Source organism: Macrobrachium nipponense, chromosome 37 (genome assembly GCF_015104395.2).
Source record: "Macrobrachium nipponense isolate FS-2020 chromosome 37, ASM1510439v2, whole genome shotgun sequence".
NCBI lineage: Eukaryota > Metazoa > Arthropoda > Malacostraca > Decapoda > Palaemonidae > Macrobrachium > Macrobrachium nipponense.
In genome coordinates this window covers 38,593,441-38,614,745 of record NC_061097.1, presented here as the reverse complement: position 1 = coordinate 38,614,745, position 21,305 = coordinate 38,593,441, and positions in this window count along the sequence as shown.

Here is a 21,305-nt window from a genome sequence, read left to right as displayed (position 1 = left end):
AACTAACGTTTCAGAGTTTCAGTAATATATATTATATACATACATTATACATATACCTGCATACATACATATACATACATATTCTTTTAAGTGTATTTAATCGTAAGCATACAGAAAACTTTACAACTTCTTCAAAATTATGGCATGAATATTTATTTAGGTATGTACTTGCTCTATCAAGCGTTACTAACTGTAAAGACATATATACAATTCATATCCTCATAGAAATGCTACAAAAAACATCCACACAAAACAGGTAAAATACACTGCAATACAATAAAGTCCATAATAAAGGCGTCGATTTAAATCCTGCGCGCGCACGCTGCTGATAACGTCATGATCATCACAATCATTCAGTAACCAACATCAGTGGTCGGTGTATATCTTCCTTCCTCTGCTCCTTTGTGGGTTTTGTGCTCTCATTATGGCGTTATTATTGTGCCGACATTTTTTATGTTCGTCAGAGGCAGGTTTTTATCGCAATGATTAACTAAAATGAACGAAATTAAACTATCTAGGCTCGTAGTCAATATGGCGGAAGCTCCGCGGGACGCCTTGGTTATAGGGCCAGCAACTTTGGGAGGAAATTAAAAATATAGACAAAGTACGGTAAATTTCCCGCCATTTCGATATACTTCTCTGATTACTAACCTGTACTGCATTATATACACCACTTCCTACATTGTTTTGAAGAAAACGTTTATAAAAAAACTATATACACCTCAATGATTTGCCGTTTTGAGGAATTTCGTCTGTTAGTGTGGCTTTCTGGTGACATCTGGCAACCCTCCGTGGCTTTTCCGACCACAGGCCACGGCACTGAAGAAAAAAATTCTTCACTTTACCTTTTTATGTTTTATTATGAAAATAAAGATATAAAACATATCCTGCTTATTTATACAATTGAATTTTATTGAAATCCTTTATTTTTCTTCGTTAGAAATACTTTATATTAAGCTAGTGACGTGTAGTTTTCTAACATCACGGGAAATAATTATATATCGGAAAATACGCATTCTAACCATTAAATCATAAATAAAGTTTAAAAAATCAGATGAACTTACTTGAGCAATTGAAAATGAAACTCATTTCACGTCGAAGTATGAGAGAAGTTCACAGGGGAAAAAGAATAGCCGGGTAAAATTCAGTTATCTATCACATTCCGAAGGGGAGCGACAACGGAAGAAGTAAGAGCGTAATCTACCAAGAGCAAGGTAATTTCGGTGTCTTTCCAGTAACGTATTTTGGTGCCGCACCAGTTTTATGATACATTTAAACTTTTTATTGATTTATTTCATGTTTTCCAATAATATTTACCGTTCTAACGATTAATTCTAGTACACCCGTCGTCGGTCAGCTGTAATGAGACGTGCACTTGCGCATTGGCAAAACCTATAGGCCTAGTTGAGTTTTAAAATGCATTCAAACTTTTTATTAATTACTTTCATGCTTTCAAATAATATTTCTTTGTCGTTCTAACGTTTAATACTACACCAATCGCCGGTCAAATGTAGTGAGACGTACTACACTTGCGCATTGGCAAAATCTATAGGCCTAGTTGTCAATAGGTCTTCCTCTTTCAGTAGTGAGGCCTCTTACTCCACTATACTCTGTTTTTTTTCATCTGTCCATCCGGCTGTGGGGTTTTTGTATGGTAACACTGCGTCCCGGGCTTTAAATAATTACGCTACGTGTAAGTTTTAGGTAAATAAAAGGATATCTGGGTGTACATTTGCAACTGAAAAGTGTTTTAATAATTTACTGTATGCGAATTACACCATTATTATTCGAAATAGGTTATTGTTATTATTGTTGAATGTAAGCTCCCTTTTTGCGGTGCGAATGGAACAGCCAGACGCAGTGGCGGGAAAATTGCTTCTCTCGCTGTTCACTACGGCAAGATGTCAACGTATTACTTCATTATACGTAAGTATATCAGTATGTACTGTTAATTTTTATAAAGTGCGTTTCAGCCAGATACGATATGACGTAACTTGGTTTAGCATCTGTTTGATGGAATTTGCGTCTGGCTGTTCCATTCGCCACCCCGAAAAGGCAGCTTACATTCGACAATAATAACAATATCCTATTTCGAATATTAACGGTGTAATTCGCATACAGTAAATTATTAAAACACTTTTCAGTTGCAAATGTACAACCAAATATCCTTTATTTACCTAAAACTTACACATAGCGTAACTATTTCAAGCCCGGGACGCAGTGTTACCATACAAAAACACCACTGGCGGATGGACAGATGAAAAAAAACAGAGTATAGGCAAAAAATATATTTTTATTGCGTGTTATTGACATTATGATGGATGAAGTGGCCGTATTTTGCATGCTAACGCTGAATCGTGATGTTCATTAGATAATACATGGCTAGGCCTAACAAATATTATACGGAATAGGCCTATGTACTACAACGAAAAAAATATATACATATAGGTATTACATTGCTAGGCCTAACAAATTCCTATACCAGAATATGTGCTACACCGAAAAATATGTACATATAGATAATACAGAGATAGGCCTAATAAATTACTTCACCAGAATATGTACTACACCGAAAAAAATATATACACATAGCTAGGTAATGCATAGTTACACTTAACAAATTTCTTTCCCGGAATATGAACACCGAAAAAATATATACATACTATAGGTAATACATAACTATAGGCCTAACAAATTACTTTGACTGAATATGTATACCTAAAAAATATATACTTATAGGTAATACATAGCTAGGCCTAACAAATTCCTTTACCAGGATATGAAAACCAAAAAAATATATACATATAGGTAATACATAGGCCTAACAAATTCCTTCACTGGAATATGTACTAAACTGAAAAAATATATAGTACATATAGAAAATGCTAAGCTATAGGCCTAACAAATGACTTTACCAGAATATGTACTACACTGAAAAAAATACATACATATAGATCAGTACATAGCTAGGCCTAACAAATTACTTTACCAGAATATGTACTACACTGGGAAAAATATATACCTATATGTAATAAATAACTACGCTTAACAAATTCCTTTACCAGAATATGTACTACACCGAAAAATTATATACATATAGCTAGGTAATACATAGCTAGGCCTAACAAATTCCTATACCAGAATATGTACTAAACCCAAAAAATATATACATATAGCTAATACATAGGTAGGGCTAACAAATTTCTTTACCAGAATATGAACATCTAAAAAATATAAATATAACTCACTTTTAACACAGCATCTAGAGTATGAACAACAAATAACAAAAGCAAAGGGAATTCTTCGCAACCATATGTATAGCTACAGTATGTATATAATCCCGGATAATGACTTTGGGCTATATAGGGGTGTCATTGCTAAGCCCAACACCGAACTATGAAAAAAATTAATTTGTAAACAAAAAATCAAAGTATTAGCACTACGTATATCAATGAAATTAGTATGGAACACTCACCTATTGATGCACGAATGATTCGCGTGTCCGCCATGAATATTGTTCCGCAGTCTGGTTGAAGCTGAACAATTCTTTCGTTTTTAACCAATTAACAGTTCATCCATTGCTTTATTCCCTCTCGCCACGCCTTGTTAAGTGTAGCCAGTACTTAGGTGATTCATCATTGAGAAACACCTTTTTACTTATTTAAAGCCCCAGTACTTATGAACATTATCATACGAAAGCCTTTACTTTTTCTGGGTTTTATTAAACCCATTTCTTGTCCGTAAACGCTTTCTTCAATCCCAGCCTTTTGTTTATGTTTTATTTTTTATTTTTTTCAATCTTAGTGATAACAGTATGGACAACCCTTCCATATATACATGGTGCATTGTCTACAAAATATTCACAAACGCATCCATAAAGGTGCTCATTTTTGGCAGCATCTTGATGAGACGCATTTGGAAAGTTGAAGATTACGTTTGATAAGTCTGCCATTTAAATCTTATATAAGGCGATCTGGATTTTCCTCCTTATGCCCCCTGGCAGTAATGGTCGAATTTGCTTCAACCTCCTTCACGAGGTTAAGTGGGCCTTGGAGTTTACCAGGACCCCTGACACCAACCCCCCCCCCCCTTCTTCCAATAGGAATCACTTGCCCGGATCTGTACTGCCGTGGGACTCCCCCCCCCCCCCAAAAAAAAAAAAAAAAAAAAAAAAAAAAACCTCCTCACATATCTCAATATTTACCGATACTTCTTGATCGGTTCCACACTGAGGCTCCAGTAATGCCGGTCCGTCAGCTAACGTCACCGGTCCTTGAACATAATTTGTAGCACTTAACAAGCACCACTAATTGCTCGTTAGATTTTGGGTCTAGATCCAATATATGAGATACCAGATGAAACTGATATATAATATATATCCAGACTCTACTGATAATACAATGACCAGTGACAGACATTTTGGAGGGTGGGTTCCCCCTGACAGACACACTGAAAAGCGGGGTTAATTGGATCTAGATCCAACCTAGGAGATACCGAGTAAAATTTACACTACAATAGCACTGCACATCCTAGAATACTGTGGTGGTAATGACAGACATTTTAGTGGGTGGTTACCCCCTGACAGACACCCTACAACGAGTCGGGGGAGGGGGAGTGGGAGACAGGATCTTCATCCAACATCGGACATATATACCAATTAAAATTTGTACTACAATAGCACTGCACATCCTAGAGTACTGTGGTGCTAATGACAGACATTTTAGTGGGTGGTTACCCGTTCACAGACATAACCTACGATTGGAGAGATGGGACAATTTGAAATGATTCAAAAGCTATCATAGGCAATATTAATATTAAAAATATGGTAATTATCTGAAAATCGTAAGCCTGAGTAAATGTAAAAGGTAAAAAATTCAAGAAATATTGTGATGTTTCAGGAAAAGAATTAGTGCCGGAGTTATTTTTTAAAATTCCTATTGAAGTATGGAATATTTCACTTCATTAATTCCATCACATCTATATAAAAAAAAAACTATGTATGAGACTTACTAGGCCTGGTCTACTTTTTATAGTTTTACACACACAATCATTATATATATATATATTATATATATATATATATATATATATATATATATATATATATAATATATATATATATATATACATATTAGCAACTATCCCTTGGTGTGGAGTTATTACTTCACAAAAAGTAGTATTTTATCTGAATGGGGGGAGGGGGTCACAAGTGTCAACAGCTATAAGTATGTATGTGTGTTGAGACATTTTTGAATAATTAAACCAGTCATATGGTGCCACTCTCAATTCCTCTAAAAAAAAGAATGTAAGATAAGTATTCTCGTTTTAATAGCGTCTTTGGTCATTTTCTTTTCTTGGTTATGGTCAGGACACTGCAGCCATGTCGAGGTTCGTAGCCTAACGTGTCTTACCATAACTGAATTGTTCTTTAGTTGCTGTTGGTTCGTGTGGATGAAATGAAATTTTTATCGGATATGGGATTTCGATTGATATTAAGACCAAAGTCCCATCATAAAGAGCCGCTTTTAAACCCGCACATTCACAGAGATGATGTATCACAACACAAATAATTACTGGAAACGGAAATATGAATGAATCATTCAAGATAGGCTAATTATAAACATTAAAACATTTTCACCCATTCTATTCCCCTGACTCCCAAATTAAGTTGTCCTATAATATCATGTCAGTTATCTAATGGTCCACTTATTTTCGGCTGCCTCACTCAAATTGATCTGTACGCTATCACCAAGTATCAGGTACCATAATTTTATTCAGGAAAGAAAATTTAAACTCATATAAAAATGATACTTACGCAGTTTAATGTTTAAAGCCAGTTTAGTGTGTTTGTCTCTTAACTTCCCGCCGGCACGCACCCAGGTAGCCTATGTAATGTGTTTCAATACATTCTATCGATGGGGGCTTTGACGACCATTATTCGGCTAATTTTCTCCCTATTAATATTTTTACTTTAATTACTCATTATATCCAGTAGACAGGCACTAACATCATATTATATCCTCACTTCTGTTCAGTGTATTTACCTTTGCTAATATGATTTATAATGCGTCTCCAACACAGTTATTAAAATCGGACAACCGAATGTGCAAATATGTCAGCTGTGTGCAAGGCATAGGGCGTCAATCACTGAAGTAGCGATCTCCTTGCCGAGAGTGAGTGACTTCGGAAGGCCATATTGAAAGGTATCGGTCCAGCTCTTAGTACTATATTTTATTACTATTACTTTTTTAACCTTTATTATTATTATTATTATTATTATTATTATTATTATTATTATTATTATTATTATTATTATTATTATTATTATTATTCGACCCAATTTCACAGAGAAAAATTACCTTACGTATCTGGTCTTAGATCTAAGCAGTGTCAAGCATAAATGGTTCCTGTGTAAATACAGGACTTTCTTTGCATACAGTAGCGAAACACGAGTAAACAGTAATGTAGTACAATCACTAAACACTAACACTTGCATACATTCACTATACACACACAAACACACACACACTTAATATACACTCACACACACAGTCACTTAACATATACTAACACTCAATAACACAAAACACACTGAATACCCAACACTCACTAGGCACTCATGATACACTAACTGCTCATTAAACACTTGGAACACCAAATTCACTAAATACTCATTATACCCAAAACGCTCGGTAAACATTCACTAAACACTCACCTAATCCTGAACATAAATTAAACACTAAACACTCACTAAACCCTAAGCACTCATTAAATACTAAATGCTTACCAAACCGTAAATACTTAATAAATACTAAACAATGAATGAACATCCACTCCTTAAAAACTCAATAAACACTTACACACTTAACATTGGCTAAACACTAACATTCACCAAACGCTCACTTAACATTCGCAAAACATTCACTAAAACCCTAAACACTCACTGTATACTTACACACTAAATATTCACTAAACACTACTATTCACAAGACATTCACTAAACGTTCACTTAACATTCACAAAATATTCACTAAAACCCTAAAGACAAAACATTCACTGAATACTTACACAATAAACATTCAAGAACATTCACAAAACATTCACTAAACCCCAAAGACTCAGTAAACATTCACTGAATACTGACACATTAAACAGTCACTAAACCCTAAACATTCATCAAACACTCACTAAACGCTTACTCACTAAACCCTAACAATTCGCTAAACACTTACTCATTAAACATTAACGATAGAACAAATTCACAATCGCACTAATTTTTCATTTCTCTTGTTTTCTTTACATTAATGCAAGGTGATTATTTCTTTGGTCCTAAATTTATTCATAATCTTCTTGAGAGAATGGAAATGTTCGAAATAACTTGGTGTGTGTAGAGATTGTTTAAAAAACAGCTCCTCTATGTCCTTCCTCAGCCAGGTGTATTTTATCTGACGAATTTTACACCACCCGAAAAAAAATCGACTATAGTAACAACAATATTCATTCATAAAACTGATAATACAAAAAATGTATCCATGATTTCATTAGCATGAAATTCAGTTGAAACCAAAAGATGGTAGTCCTGCTTCGATAAAACAAACCGAGTAGGCTATAGCGCAATTATTATGATCTGTACCCTGAGTATAGCGTATATATTACGTTTGTATTACTATCTATTTAATGGGTGCGTATTACTCTATTTAACAAATGTTATGTACTTAGACATTTTACAGCAATAACTCTAAAAAAGATAAGAACTTAAATGCTACTTTACAGTGCCAGTCTTCCAGCCACCGCTACATTAATTTTCATCTCGTAAACAAAGCTAAAGCGAGTACTATAATTGAAGTCAGTTGCTTGCTTGACAAAATAATAACATGACCGAATTATTATGAGCCTACAGATGACTGTTAATTATATGAAACAAATAAATAATTTTTGTGTTAAATAAATACAAAGGATATAGATAAGATAAAAATATTTATTAAATATATCACGATAATGCATAATATGGGTCAATAGTAGTCTACTATACTAGTCTAGATATTAATTATCAGGGCTTGCCCTTCCCCCTGCCCATCTGTTGGGGTGTGTCTGCCAGGGGGAAACCACCCACTAAAATGTCTGTCATTACCACCGCAGTACTTTAGGATTCGCAGTGCAATAGTAGTACAAATTTTACATGGTATCTTCAATGTTGGATCCAGATCCTGTCTCCCCCTCCCCACTCGTTGTGGGACGTCTGTCATTCCCACCACAGTATTCTAGGATGTGCAGTGTTATTGTAGTGTAAATTTTACTCGGTATCTCTTGGTTGGATCTAGATCCAATTAACCCCCCCTTTTCAGTGCGTCTATCAGGGAGGAACCCACCTTCCAAAATGTCTGTCACTGGTCATTTATTATCAGTATAGTCTGCAGATATATCATATATCAATTTCATCTGGTATCTCATATATTGGATCTAGACCCAAAATCTAACAAGCAATTAGTGGTGCTTGTTAAGTAAATTAAGCCACCCATATATTTCCGGCAGACGGTCAGTTTCACAGTTTACAAGTCTACTCCTAAATACCGGTAGGGGTTACAGTCGGTATCTTGATCGTTGTATCTCAATGGTCTGGGCTGCGGGACTAAATATCATCAAAGTACATTTCTCCAAATAGCTCTTTTGGGGAGAAGAAGAAGCCTTTAGGTAAACAACTTGGTTGCTGCTCCTGCTCATTTTTGCTTATTTCTGGGACTATAGCTGCAGTTTCGCCAAAAAAATGTTGTGAGGGTTCGGTGCTGAAGTAAGCATAGTGAAGGTGGGTTAAGTGACAGTGCAGTTATAAACCTTGAAAACTTCAAGTTCTCGTATTTTGAGCAGTGGCCCCTCCCCCCTCCTAGTGATGCCTAGGTAGGGAGACTGCGCTAGACGGTGGCGACGGTGCTGCCATCTATTGAGTCTTTCAGTGACTAGTTTCAGTGTAACAGTATGGCGTCATACTCAACACCGTTTAGGAGAAAACTCCTTTGGGCTGCAGTTTTCTGCATACCCTACTATGGATGTTGTTAGTAGAACGTTATTTTCAAACATGAAATTGATTCATAACTCGATTATAGGAGTTCATTTTATAAATAGGAATAGAGTAATAGTTAAAGTAGTACCAAATATGTTCAGACTGGTTGGGAAATGTAAAGATTGTGAATCTTAGTACGTCCATTACGTATGTTTCAATAAGGAATGCTCCTTTCGAACTCTCAGATAAAAAGCTGATCGAGGTTTTATCGAAATATGGCAAAGTGGATGGAATCAGGCAAAACAAATATGCTAACGGACATTCAAAAGGCTATTGACGGGAGTCAGGACAGCCAACATGAGACTAAAAGAAAACTTTCCCTCATCAGTTACGGTTTTCGGATTTACCTTAACTATCTTGTATAATGGGCAGCAACGGACATGCTTTAGGTTTGGGGAAATAGGTCACATAACTAAAAACTGCAAATACGAAGATGTAAGGTCTAAGTTTAAAGAAGGAGAGTTCCCTCAACTGCCTACGAAAGGAAAGGATGAAACCAACGTGAAAGCAAATGAGTTGCACAAAGGCAATGTAGAAAATGCAACAGTCGAGGAGAGCCGAGATAACCAAAGTTATCAAACTACAGATATAGTGACCGAAGGAATGGACAGAGATGAAGAACCTAATTCAGTGGAAGAACAGGCATTAGGTTCCACAACAGAAGAAATTGTTACGGAAAATTCACAAAATGATTCTGTGAAAGAAAAGGATGAAGGCGACTCAATAAAACTGGGGAAAGTCACAACAAAAAGGAATGCTGGAAGTGAGCTAGGGGAAGAACGAAGGAAGAACTTGTCTCAGTAGAACCTTTGGACTGCATAAGGGAAGAAAATGTTTATGGAAAACTGGAGAAAGGGGTTGTGAGGACCAAAGATTAAGACAGGTAGCTTAGTACTGATGATTTATTTACAGTTGTTTGTTGTTTAAGATTAAGCTGGCCTTGTGCCAGCACGGGCTCTTGCTCACAGACAAACTGGGTTGACATAGACAGGTGCGGACGGATAAGTAGTGCAGTCTCGCACCGCGAACAGAAATGACTCTGAGACAGTAAATTTGTGTTTTCTTATAGACATACATTTAGATATATTAAGGCGTACAAATAATGGAAATGCATGTGTTATACATCGGCTGAAAGGCTGCGGAACGCTATCGGACGGAAGTAAGAACAACGCGACTTGATGATTGGGTTCGATGAAAATAGGGAAAAACTGTTGTCCTTACAAATACCCCCCCCCCCCCAAGACAATGGTTATGGAATAATTATTGGATGACAACCTTGGAGGCAGGGGCTACCCCGTGTCCTTGTGACACTTGTTGTGGGGTGTCATCGAATGTAGAGTCCTTCGGTTTTGCTGACTGACAGGATACCTCCCCTGGCGGTAGCCTGGGGGGTTCTGCTGTACGCTGGGGCGACTAAGACTGCGAGAGAGAGAGCTGTATTGTGTGTGGTGGTGGAGTGGGACGGGCCGTGGGGATCCCCAGGTGCGGCAGTGGCGTAGGTTGGGCTGAGGAAGTCCTCAGCACGGCAGCGGCGTCCCGCGGGCAGAGCGGAACAACAGGTGAGCAGCGGCGTCAGCAGGTCGAGGAAACCCACAGGTAGCGGCGTCGGCAGGCAGGGGAGGCCCACAGGCGTGTCGGTGGGCCGAGGAGGACTACAGGCGGCAGCGTCGGAAAGGGTGAGCTGGTCCACAGGTGTGGCATCGACGTCAGGAAGGCCGAGCGAGCCCCAGGAGTAACGGCAGCGTCAAGGGTTCAGGTCCCTCGGTGTACCAACGGCGTCGGCAGGCAGGGGAGGCCCACAGGCAGCGACGTCGGGGGGTGCCGAGCAGGCCCACATGTGCGGCAGCGACGTCGGGTGGGTAAAGCACGTCCCTGGGTGTAGCAGCGGCGTCGGCAGGAAGGGGAGGTCGTCTGGGGACTCGCAGGTGCGGCAATGGCGCCAGGGGAAGAACCGAGGAGGCCCGCAGGTTCGGCGGGTCGAGAAGATATGTAGCGTCCCCCGGGTGAGGCAAAGGAGGCCGGGACGTCGGATGGATGTTTCTGAACCGCCACCTGAATTTTGTGTTGGCTGACCAGCACCCAGCTACCCATCCTCGAAATGAACACCAAAACACGCCGGGAAGCAGTACCGTGATTAGTCCGTTAATGGCGTTGGTGTCGTCCTCGCAGTGGAGTTTTCAGAGACCTAAACTGTGGCGCCGTATTGAGTCCGTTAAATGTTCTCTGAAGGTGAGCAGCCGTAATTAGTCCGTTAAAGGCTGGGCCTAAACCGCTGTGTCACCAACTCCGGGAGGTCACCAGTTGTGAGGACTAGACGTTTAAGACAGGTAGCTGGGTACTGATGATTTATTTACAGACAAACTGGGTTGACATAGACAGGTGCGAACGGATAAGTAGTGCAGTCTCGCACCGCGAACAGAAATGACTCTGAGACAGTAAATTTGTGTTTTCTTACAGACATACATTTAGATATATTAAGGCGTACAAATAATGGAATTGCATGTGTTATACATCGGCGGAAAGGCCGCGGAACGCTCTATCGGACGGAAGTAAGAACAATGCGACTTGATGATTGGGTTCGATGAAAATAGGGAAAAAGCATTGTCCTTACAGGGTAATCGATGGTAGGCCAAATTATGAGGACGAAAGGGATCTTTTTGAGGATAGTCTTGATTACAAGCAGGATGATGATAATGAAGGAAGGCCAGGAATCAGGGTCTCCCAACCCAAAGTCAAAGTAATAGGGTCTGCTCAACTCGGCAGTGGGGGGCGGAGCTAATACTGTGACGTCACAAGAGTAACACTTCCCGTGCTCCTCCATTAAATTACTTGAAGAACCTTTAGTTTTTACACATTTAAGCCATATCGCATGGGGTTTTCCATCAAATCTTGATAAAATCTGTATAGAGGTCACATGTTTGATGTTTTTTAATACCCATTCTTTCATTTAGTCACCAAGCCTTGTTTTATTTCGCATAAAATATACCAGTTTCAACACACACAGCTACTCCAGCTTTCTTTATAAGTTTATTCTATACTTATTTATCCACTTACCTATATACTGGTTTGCTGTATTCTCTTCAAGTCCATTTTTTATAACATGACAACTCTCTCTCTCTCTCTCTTTCTCTCTCTCTCTCTCTCTCTCTCTCTCTCTCTCTCTCTCTTTCAGGTAGTAATATTATCAAGAGTATAAATAATTCTTAAGAAATGTATTTAGTTCTGTCACTGTGTTCATACCTCACTTTAAAAAGCAACTTTTTTTTATTTATGCTAAAGGATTAGAATGATAGATTAATTATATTTTCCAAATCCTATTATGAATACTAATTATTATGCAATAAATACAAAGAAAATGTGGATACAGGCAGTGTGCAAATGGCAGCTGCATTTGCACGACTTGGCCACAAAAAAGAAAATATCAAAAGTATAATAATTACATCATATACGATATAAGGTATCAAACGAACAAATGATGAAGACAGTGATACAGGGAACACATTTCCAGCAAATTTCTCATTAGCAATTCATATCACAAATATGTATACTAACGAACACATAAGTTTACATATAACACAAACTGTATACATAAAGGTATTAATTATGCATGCCTCAAACGATTATAATATTTTCGGAAAAAAGTACAAAAAGTTATTCGTCAGTCTGGCTGGATGTATCTGATGATGTTTCACAAGGGGCGGGGCTAGATTTCAGATCTCCCGTGAACGCATATTTTTTTTTTATTTTTGCGTACGTAGATAATTTTTTCTGTGCGCGATTATGGGTTTGAAAGTAATTGTAATTATAATGTGCCATATACCAATTGAAAGGGCATTCCTTGTACTTTTACCTGGTATACGGCAAAATGTAATAAGATGAATAATTATGTAAGAAAAATGTGGTAAATATTTACATAAAATTTAAAAATTTTGGTCCGTCTTTGATCTAGAATTCCTCGAAAATTTCTGAGAGCACCTATCAATTTTATTTATGCATTATATTGTAAATTTTATCGCTTTCTAATTCATTTTTCAGTTTCTTTCTATCATCATCCCTTAGTCAGATACGCTACGAAACGTGAATGTATGTAGGTTGACGGATGAAGTAATTGCCTCGTGAGCAGACCCTGTACGCTTTGACTCTGTCCCAACAGGTGTCAGCGAATTGCTTACGTCAAAAACAAAGGTTGAGATTCATAAGGAGGTTAAAGAAAACGAGTTATTAACAGTAAACGAAGCAGCAATAATAGTAAAAGGAAAAGAAGAGGGAAAAATGGATTGTGAGGAAACATATCATGAGATGTCAGCGCCCCAAACAGAACTTTACAGTACTGATATGGAAATGGAAACATGGCATACAAAAACAGACTCTAGCAATAAACTCAAGATAACGCTGAAGAAAGACCAGTGTCAAAACATGGAAAGGATGAACCAGAATTTATCATCAGACGATGAAACAGGAAAGTGTGCTAAACAAGCTTAAAGCAATTTAACCTACTATGAGATTCAGGGTCTCTGTAACAGTTTTTTGGACTTTGCTCCTTGTCAAAGCATCGGATGTAGCTGAAAGTTGACATATGAATATTTACAACCCCACACACTCAGCATTATCAATAACCTAAACCCGATAGTTTTAATTTTTATAGAGTAAAAATGATATAGCCGACGCCATGGCCAATGATTACGAGCCAAGAGTCGAAAAACATTCATTACGTAAGCAAGGTAAACACACCTTTTGACGAAATGTTGCCCCGCCCATCCACCAGACAGAAACTCCATCGGCTCTGAAACCCAAAGACTTTATGAATGGCGGAACGATACATAGATGTGGGTGGGGTATCAGTGCTAGCGTAGTAATACTACTGTAGCAGTAGTGCCGCAACAGTATAGCAGTAATATACATTAAACGTTTAGGCCAACTGCTGGGATCCTTGAGGATCATTTAGCACTTCTTACAACTACTCGAGAAATTTGTTTTTATAGACAGATGTTAAATTTTCTAATCCAACAGTGCCCATGGTAGACTTCAGTGTTATCCTGAATTATAACGAGGCGAAAGTGGGTAGAGCCTCGTGAAGTCATCATTCTGACGATTATTGGTGAAGGTTTAAAGCCAATATACGGTACCGGCTATTTTTTTTCAGTAAATAGGTAGATAGCCAATAAATAAAAATTGCTTGACATTGGATATAGCAGTTATCAAATCAAGCTTGTCTACTATGTTTTTGAAAATAACCAACTATTCCCTACATCTTGTCAATCTGATTGTGACCTATAAAGTAGACTGTAATTTCTTAGGAAACCTATTTTGGGAGTTAGACTAATAATCGAAGTGTTTTTGTATTTATTAACATATTTTGTTGGTTTGTTCATTATGACAATTATCAGTGGAGAGGTTCCAGAGTTCATAAAGGTGTACTGCTTTGCTTGTAACTAAATTTGTATGTCATTGTTGCCAGAGGTTTAGCCTTCGTTACGTATAGCCAATCATCCATCGAGAAAGGGGGAAGAAAATGCTGTCATAAGTTACGTAACGAGTGCGTTCGAAACCTTTTCTCTGAGTAAGTTGGCCCGTCTTCAAAAAAGGTCACTTTTACATTATAAGTACCAAATGTAGCTACAGTTAATGTAAATGGACTTAATACTTTGAATAAGCAAATTAAAATAATAAACTTTAAGTTTCTTTATAAACTAGATATAATTTTCGTCCAAGAGCACAATATAAGAGAGGAAGGGAAACTGGAATATGCTGGAAAATACTGCAGCAAAATTTTGGTTAATTATACACAAATGATTAAGGGTGGAATAGCTATCTTTTTAAATAAAATATCTAACGTGGAAATTTTGAATTTTGATAACGATATTGATGGTTATGTTATGAGTGTTAATTGTCGTTATTCAAACGTTACTATTCATTTATTAAATGTGTATGCTCCTGCTGGGAATAGTAAGAGAAAAGAAAGGGAGAAATTATTTAATACAGATATTTTATATTTCTTAAGGAACAATATAAGCAATATCATAATGGGTGGTGACTGGAATTCTATTACCTGTATGAGAGATTGTTCAAATTCACATAGCGAACTTCTATCAAAGTCATTAGTAAACTTGAAAAGCAACTTGAAACTTATAGATGCTTGGGTTTCATGTCATCACCAGGTGGAGTATACTTATGTTAGGGAGAATTATGGCTCAAGGCATGATAGGTTAGATTTAAAAGATTTACATAACCATGTGGCAAATATTCAAAATATTCCTGTTAGCTGGACTGACCATTGTATTATAGTATTAGCCTTGAAATTAGAAAATGTGGCGTCGGCAGGGAAAGGGTACTGGAAACTTAATAGTAATATTCTAGATAAAGATATTGTAAGAGACAATTTTCTTATGACCTGGAATAATATTAAGAGAAGCAAAGATAGTGTTGAAAGTATTTTGTGTTAGTGGGAATATGCGAAAGCCCGGCTGAAATCTTTCTTTATCACAAGTTCAAAGCAAATTAACCAAGTAAAATATGGCTTATTGAATTTACTGAACTACCAGTTGAAAGAAGAAATAGGAAAAGGTGTATTGAATAAGGACAAGTTTTCGTTAGTGAACTCTTCGAAATTAAGAATGAATAGTATTCAAGATGAGATCTGCGAAGGGGTCGAAATTAGAGCAAAGATGGATGATAAATTAAATGGTGAACAAGTTTCAGCATAACCTGTTAGGGAAGGAGAAAAACTCTAAATTGTATGTAAATAAGATAAAGAGGGATGCTGGTGGCGAAATAGTAAACCCTAAAGCCATTACTTTAAATATAAGGGAATATTTTGAAAAGCTTTTCAAAAAAGAGAAATGTGATAAGTCTTATCAAGACTTTTTTTTTAATTTAGTAGATAAAGTTATTGATAGGAATGAGAATGATATTTTAACCTCAGAATTGACAGAGTCTGAAGTATTGAAAGTATTGAGGGGGGTGAAGAGCTGTAAAAGTCCGGGAATAGATGGTCTGTCTCACTGTTGAGTTTGGCAAAAAGTTTTGGAAGGAAATAAACAACGATTTTGTAAGCATAGTAAAGTTTATTTATAGATATAAGACCATCTCTAAAATGAATAAAGGAATAATAACGCTTACGCCGAAGGAAGGAGACTTAGGTTTTATTACAAACTGGAGACCAAGAACAATGTTAAACGTGGATTTTAAGATAATAGCGAAAATAATAACTAATAGATTGAAGAATGTGTTACATTTATATTTCCCGCGAGCAGTTTAGTTGTGCAGATGATAGGTCAATTATCAACCTGAATTCCATTATGAGAGATATTATGATTTATGCAAATAAAAATGATAAACAAGCTGCGTTAATAAATCTAGACTGGTCTAAAGCTTTTGATCGTGTGGATCATGACCTTTTATATGCTATATTGAGCAACTTTGGCTTTGACCCTCGTTTCATTCAGCTAATACAAATGTTATATACAGACGCTGAAAGTGTAGTATGCATAAATGGTACTATCTCTGATCCATTCCCCATAAACAAATCGGTAAGGCAAGGATGTCCATTATCCATGATTTTGTTTATTATCTACCGGGAACTTTTTTACAGGATGATGAAAAAGAAGCTTATAGACATGTCATCGAATTTGCCACATAATCTAAAGGTTTCTGTTCTAGGATATGCTGATGATTTTCTTATCATTGTTACTAGTGATAAAGGCATATTAGAATGTTTTAATATAATCACATATTATGAAAAGGAAAGCGGTGCGAATCTGAACAGAAATAACACTTCAATTTTAGGCATTGGGAAATGGAGAAATAAATCAGCATGGCCAATAAATGGATGTCATTACCTTCATGATTCCTGTAAAATACTAGATATTTATCATAGCAATAATTATCAAGATAGTGTTAATCTAAATTGGAGTAATCTAGAGAGTAAGATAAACAAAGTGAGAGGTATACTTAGGAATAGGAAGCTGACAGTGTTTCGAAAATGTATTATAATTAATTGTTAAATTTTAGCAAAAATGTGGTATGTGTCACATTTATATACAGTTCCACAGAATTGTGCAAAACGAATACAGAGGAGTTTATTTAGATACCTATGGAATGGAAGCCGTGAACCAATTGCAAGAAATACCGTATTTTTACCAAAGACAGAAGGTGGGCTAGGAATGATGAATATTCTACATAAATCGAAAGCCATTATGTTCAGAACTTTTAACATGATTTCTATCAGTAAGTGTTATGGTTTTGAAATTATGTATTTCTATTGTAAAATAAAAGCTAGTGTTTCGATGGAAACTGAAAAAAATTATAGACTACTATTTTTATCACATCATATTATAGTGAGATGATTGATGTTTTAAGAAAAGTATATCGTTTAAAGAATCATCCTAAGGTGTCTGTTAAAGAAATATACTGATTACTGATGAACTGTGAAGACTATAAACCAAAGGTAGAGTTAATGTACCCGCTTTTTAATTGGACGCAGATTTGGAAGTATGTAAATAATAAGTACATCGATAAGAAGAGCAGAGATACAGTTTATAGATATGTTCATGAAATTCTTAATACCAAAGATAGGCTGAATATGATGAAAATCTCGAAAGAAGATAAATGTCTCTAGTGGCTGTATTGAAAATAATATGCATATATTTTATTTTTTGTCCCTCGTCAAAAAACATTCTGATTAGGTTAAAGTCAATAATAAAAAGCTGTTGTAAAATTGAAACTGATAGTTTACTAATTCTTAAATTGGATTTCAAGACACCATCGAAGAAAGACGAAAACAAGCAATGCTGTTACTATCAGATTTTGTAGCAGGAGTATATACGGTCTGGTCGATCTTTGGGTCTATTGACAGACGACCCGAAGTTCATTGCTTATATAGGGAATAAAATGTCAAAAACAAAGTTTATATTGAGTAAAGTTTATGCAAATAAATTAGACAAGCTTTTTACCAAAGAATATGTACTTAATGCTACTGTAAAATAAAGAGTAAAAAATAAAAATAAGTTACTCTATAGGATATAAAGCTTACATACTTTTGTTATTTGTAAGGGTTGTAATTTGTTATTGTCTATATTGTATATATGAATGTATATGGAGCCATTGTATTGATCCAATTGTAAAAAAATTATCAATAAAAAGAAAAAAATAGCTCTTTCCACAATGGACAGGTAAATGACTGAAGGGGCTGTTTAACAATAGAGACGTCTGTCTATTATCCTCAAACGAATGATGATAAGAACGAAAGGAATTTCTGTCCGTATGACATTAAAACATGTATCACAATTAATATATTAGAAAATATAAGCCAAGTAGATATGTTTATCCATATCATATAATTATTGTAATGAATGGCGTGTAGGAAATAACCTCTACAGTATATTCAAGAGGGAATACAAACCCAACCATGAATACATGAAACCTCTGAATATCAACAATTGTTTATCATTGGCAAACAAATTAAGTTTACCATATGGGAATGGTTAAAAGTTTGCACCAAGTTTGGGGGTCCTTCTTCACTTTCCATTACACGTTGTGGAATTTTCTCTGTCCCTAATAGTTTCATTTTGATTCCTCAGTAACGTCTAGTCTCTCTCTCTCTCTCTCTCTCTCTCTCTCTCTCTCTCTCTCTCGTCTCGTCTCTCTCTCTCTCTCTGATTCTATATGTTTTACAAGAGAGAGTGAGTTTAACCCAATCCTTCTTCTTGTAAATGTTGTTGTATTCAGAAAATCTACAGCACTATAATTATATTAGGATAAACACTAAAAACACGCAGACTTTAAAGATAAACAAGAAAATATTTCAAGTGGAGCTCTTCGTTAGCCATACACTCTATCCACGAGCATATCTAGTACTTCGACCACTTATCGGGGTCGAACAGGCCCACCTTACCCCTAGCCCCTCACCCATTTCAGTTATAGTAAAGCCAGGTTGAGGACATCGGTTACCAAGCAAAGAAGCAAAAAAGACCTTGTCAGTTTGAACTTACATTTTAGAATTCCAGCAAAACCTTGTAAGACCGGCTTAACAAGACCTCAATCCCGTCCACCGAAAAAATATATATGGCATATCTTTAGTTTAGTCCAAGATTAGTTGGGTGATTAATGACATATCAAAAGCTGCATACTTAGCGCAGTGGTATTTCTAATATGACGTGTCCACTTTAAATTATCTAATATTGGGAGAGAGGAGGCTCTAAGGTGTGGACACTTTCAACACGTTCACTGAGTTTTTGGGTATGTTCAATGAAGTGTTGCTGCGCTTCTCTTTATATCTTCCTGTTACATTATTGGTAGGAAACGCACTGCAACCGATACTATAAACTTTGGCTTACGTGTAAGGTTAAACATATCTTGTTATTATGTTCGTGACTTCTCCTCCAATACCAATATAACTAAAAAATTTTGATCAAGGTTTGAATTATTGAATGAATTATATAATGAATATGACCGAGTATATAATAACAGACCACGGTGGTAAGATAACGCCTTAGACGAAAGTTAAATGGAATCTTAATAAAACAAAGACTTATATTAAAACAAGTGAGACCAGTAATTTCTTAGTTACAGGCGATAAATAACCTGCTCAGATTTCTTCTTTTTTTTTTTTTCTTTTTTGTTTCTTTTACTCTGTGGTGTGTGTCCTTTCTCCAACCATATAACCTAATGACTCCTCCCCACTGAAAGAATTCCAGAAGCTTATTGGGTGGAACTCTTGCCAGAGAGAAAAGAGAAAGTCTCTCCCCCATCCCCCCTCAGTCAACACTGTTACCCATATTAAAAAATTTTTTCGAAGTCCCTCAAAAAGGTTGTACGGGGTGGCAAACGTTGTGTCTAACTTGTACTGAAAGGGATAAGGAATGTGAAGAGGCGACTTTTCCTCGTTTAAGTCCTATTTTCAGATATTTGTTTTGTTTTGACACTAAAAAAAAAACTACTGCTGTAATCCAGAGTTTCTTCTTTGTTTACAGCTGCTGAAATTCATACAGGGTGTTAACCACGAGTGTATGCAAATATTTTGGGGAATGAATTGATAAAGTAATTTGGAAACAAAATATTTTATAAGCAATGCATTTTTAATGCTGGCGGCTGTCGGTTTAGGGGAATTTCTAAAAATAACCGTTATCAATTCAGTGGATAGGCTTTCAATCACTAAAACGATGGAGATGTGGGGGGGGGGGGGAGAGTGGAGCGGTGGTGCCGTACAGGAGTTGAATGGAGGGATTAGGCCGAATGGTTAATAAATATTGAGGTGGCTTTGAAGAAAAAACTGTATGCATCACTGATCTGTTTTTCCCTCCCCTCCTCCGTAGTATTCCCCACTGAACCACCATTTAAAAAAAAAAGACCTTTAAAAAAAAAAAAAATTTAACTTAACTGGAAATGCACATCCATTCAAAAAAGGAAGGAAGGCAAGTTTGCTTATTTATCAGACACCAATATCAAAGATTTCTAGTGTATTTTTAAAAATTTTTTAATTTAATAATCTCTCTCTCTCCATCTAAAGTATTCATCAGACAACCAGTTCACCAGGCGGAAACCTAGTCCATGATTCCTGGTTCTCAACAATATCGTGACGAGGCGCTAGAATTCAAAATTCACAATGAATGTTGCTCATGCGATATTTAAAAACTACTGTTGTTGTCTTGCTCTCCTTGGGTGGGTGCTTTTCAAAGGAGGGTCACGACCCCATAGGCCCATGTTTTTCTAAAAAACTTTGCCGCGTTTCCCTAAACAACAATTTGATTCAATCTATGTATGAAGTCTCTCCGGTATATTTAATAGCTTTCCCCCCCCCCCCCTTGATATCTCTCTAACGGCCGGGTATTTACCGCACAAGGTTTACCTTGTCAGTTTCCCCTGTCATTTCATACGAAACAACTGACGTTTAAAAAACGTACGTGTGTGGCAGTGGACGCGGGAGTTTTGTGGGTGGAGGTCGTCCAATCCAATTACCATAACTGATGAGCTTGATGGAATTACCTAAAGTTCTTTCGACCGACTGAACGGTGGTCGCCGCGACGTGGACTTTGGTCTGGAAAGGAATCTCAAGCCGTCCCTCAGCAGGCATAATAATATGAATAAACTATGTTAATAGGCCTAATTCCATTTGAATTTCATTTCATTGTTAGACCATGCGGTGGCAATTTGTATGTCCGTTGCCCAGTACCAAATCTTATGATAAATTGAAAAAATATTTTATTTCCTATGTGACAGACAATTTGGTATAGGCCTAGACCAGTGTTCT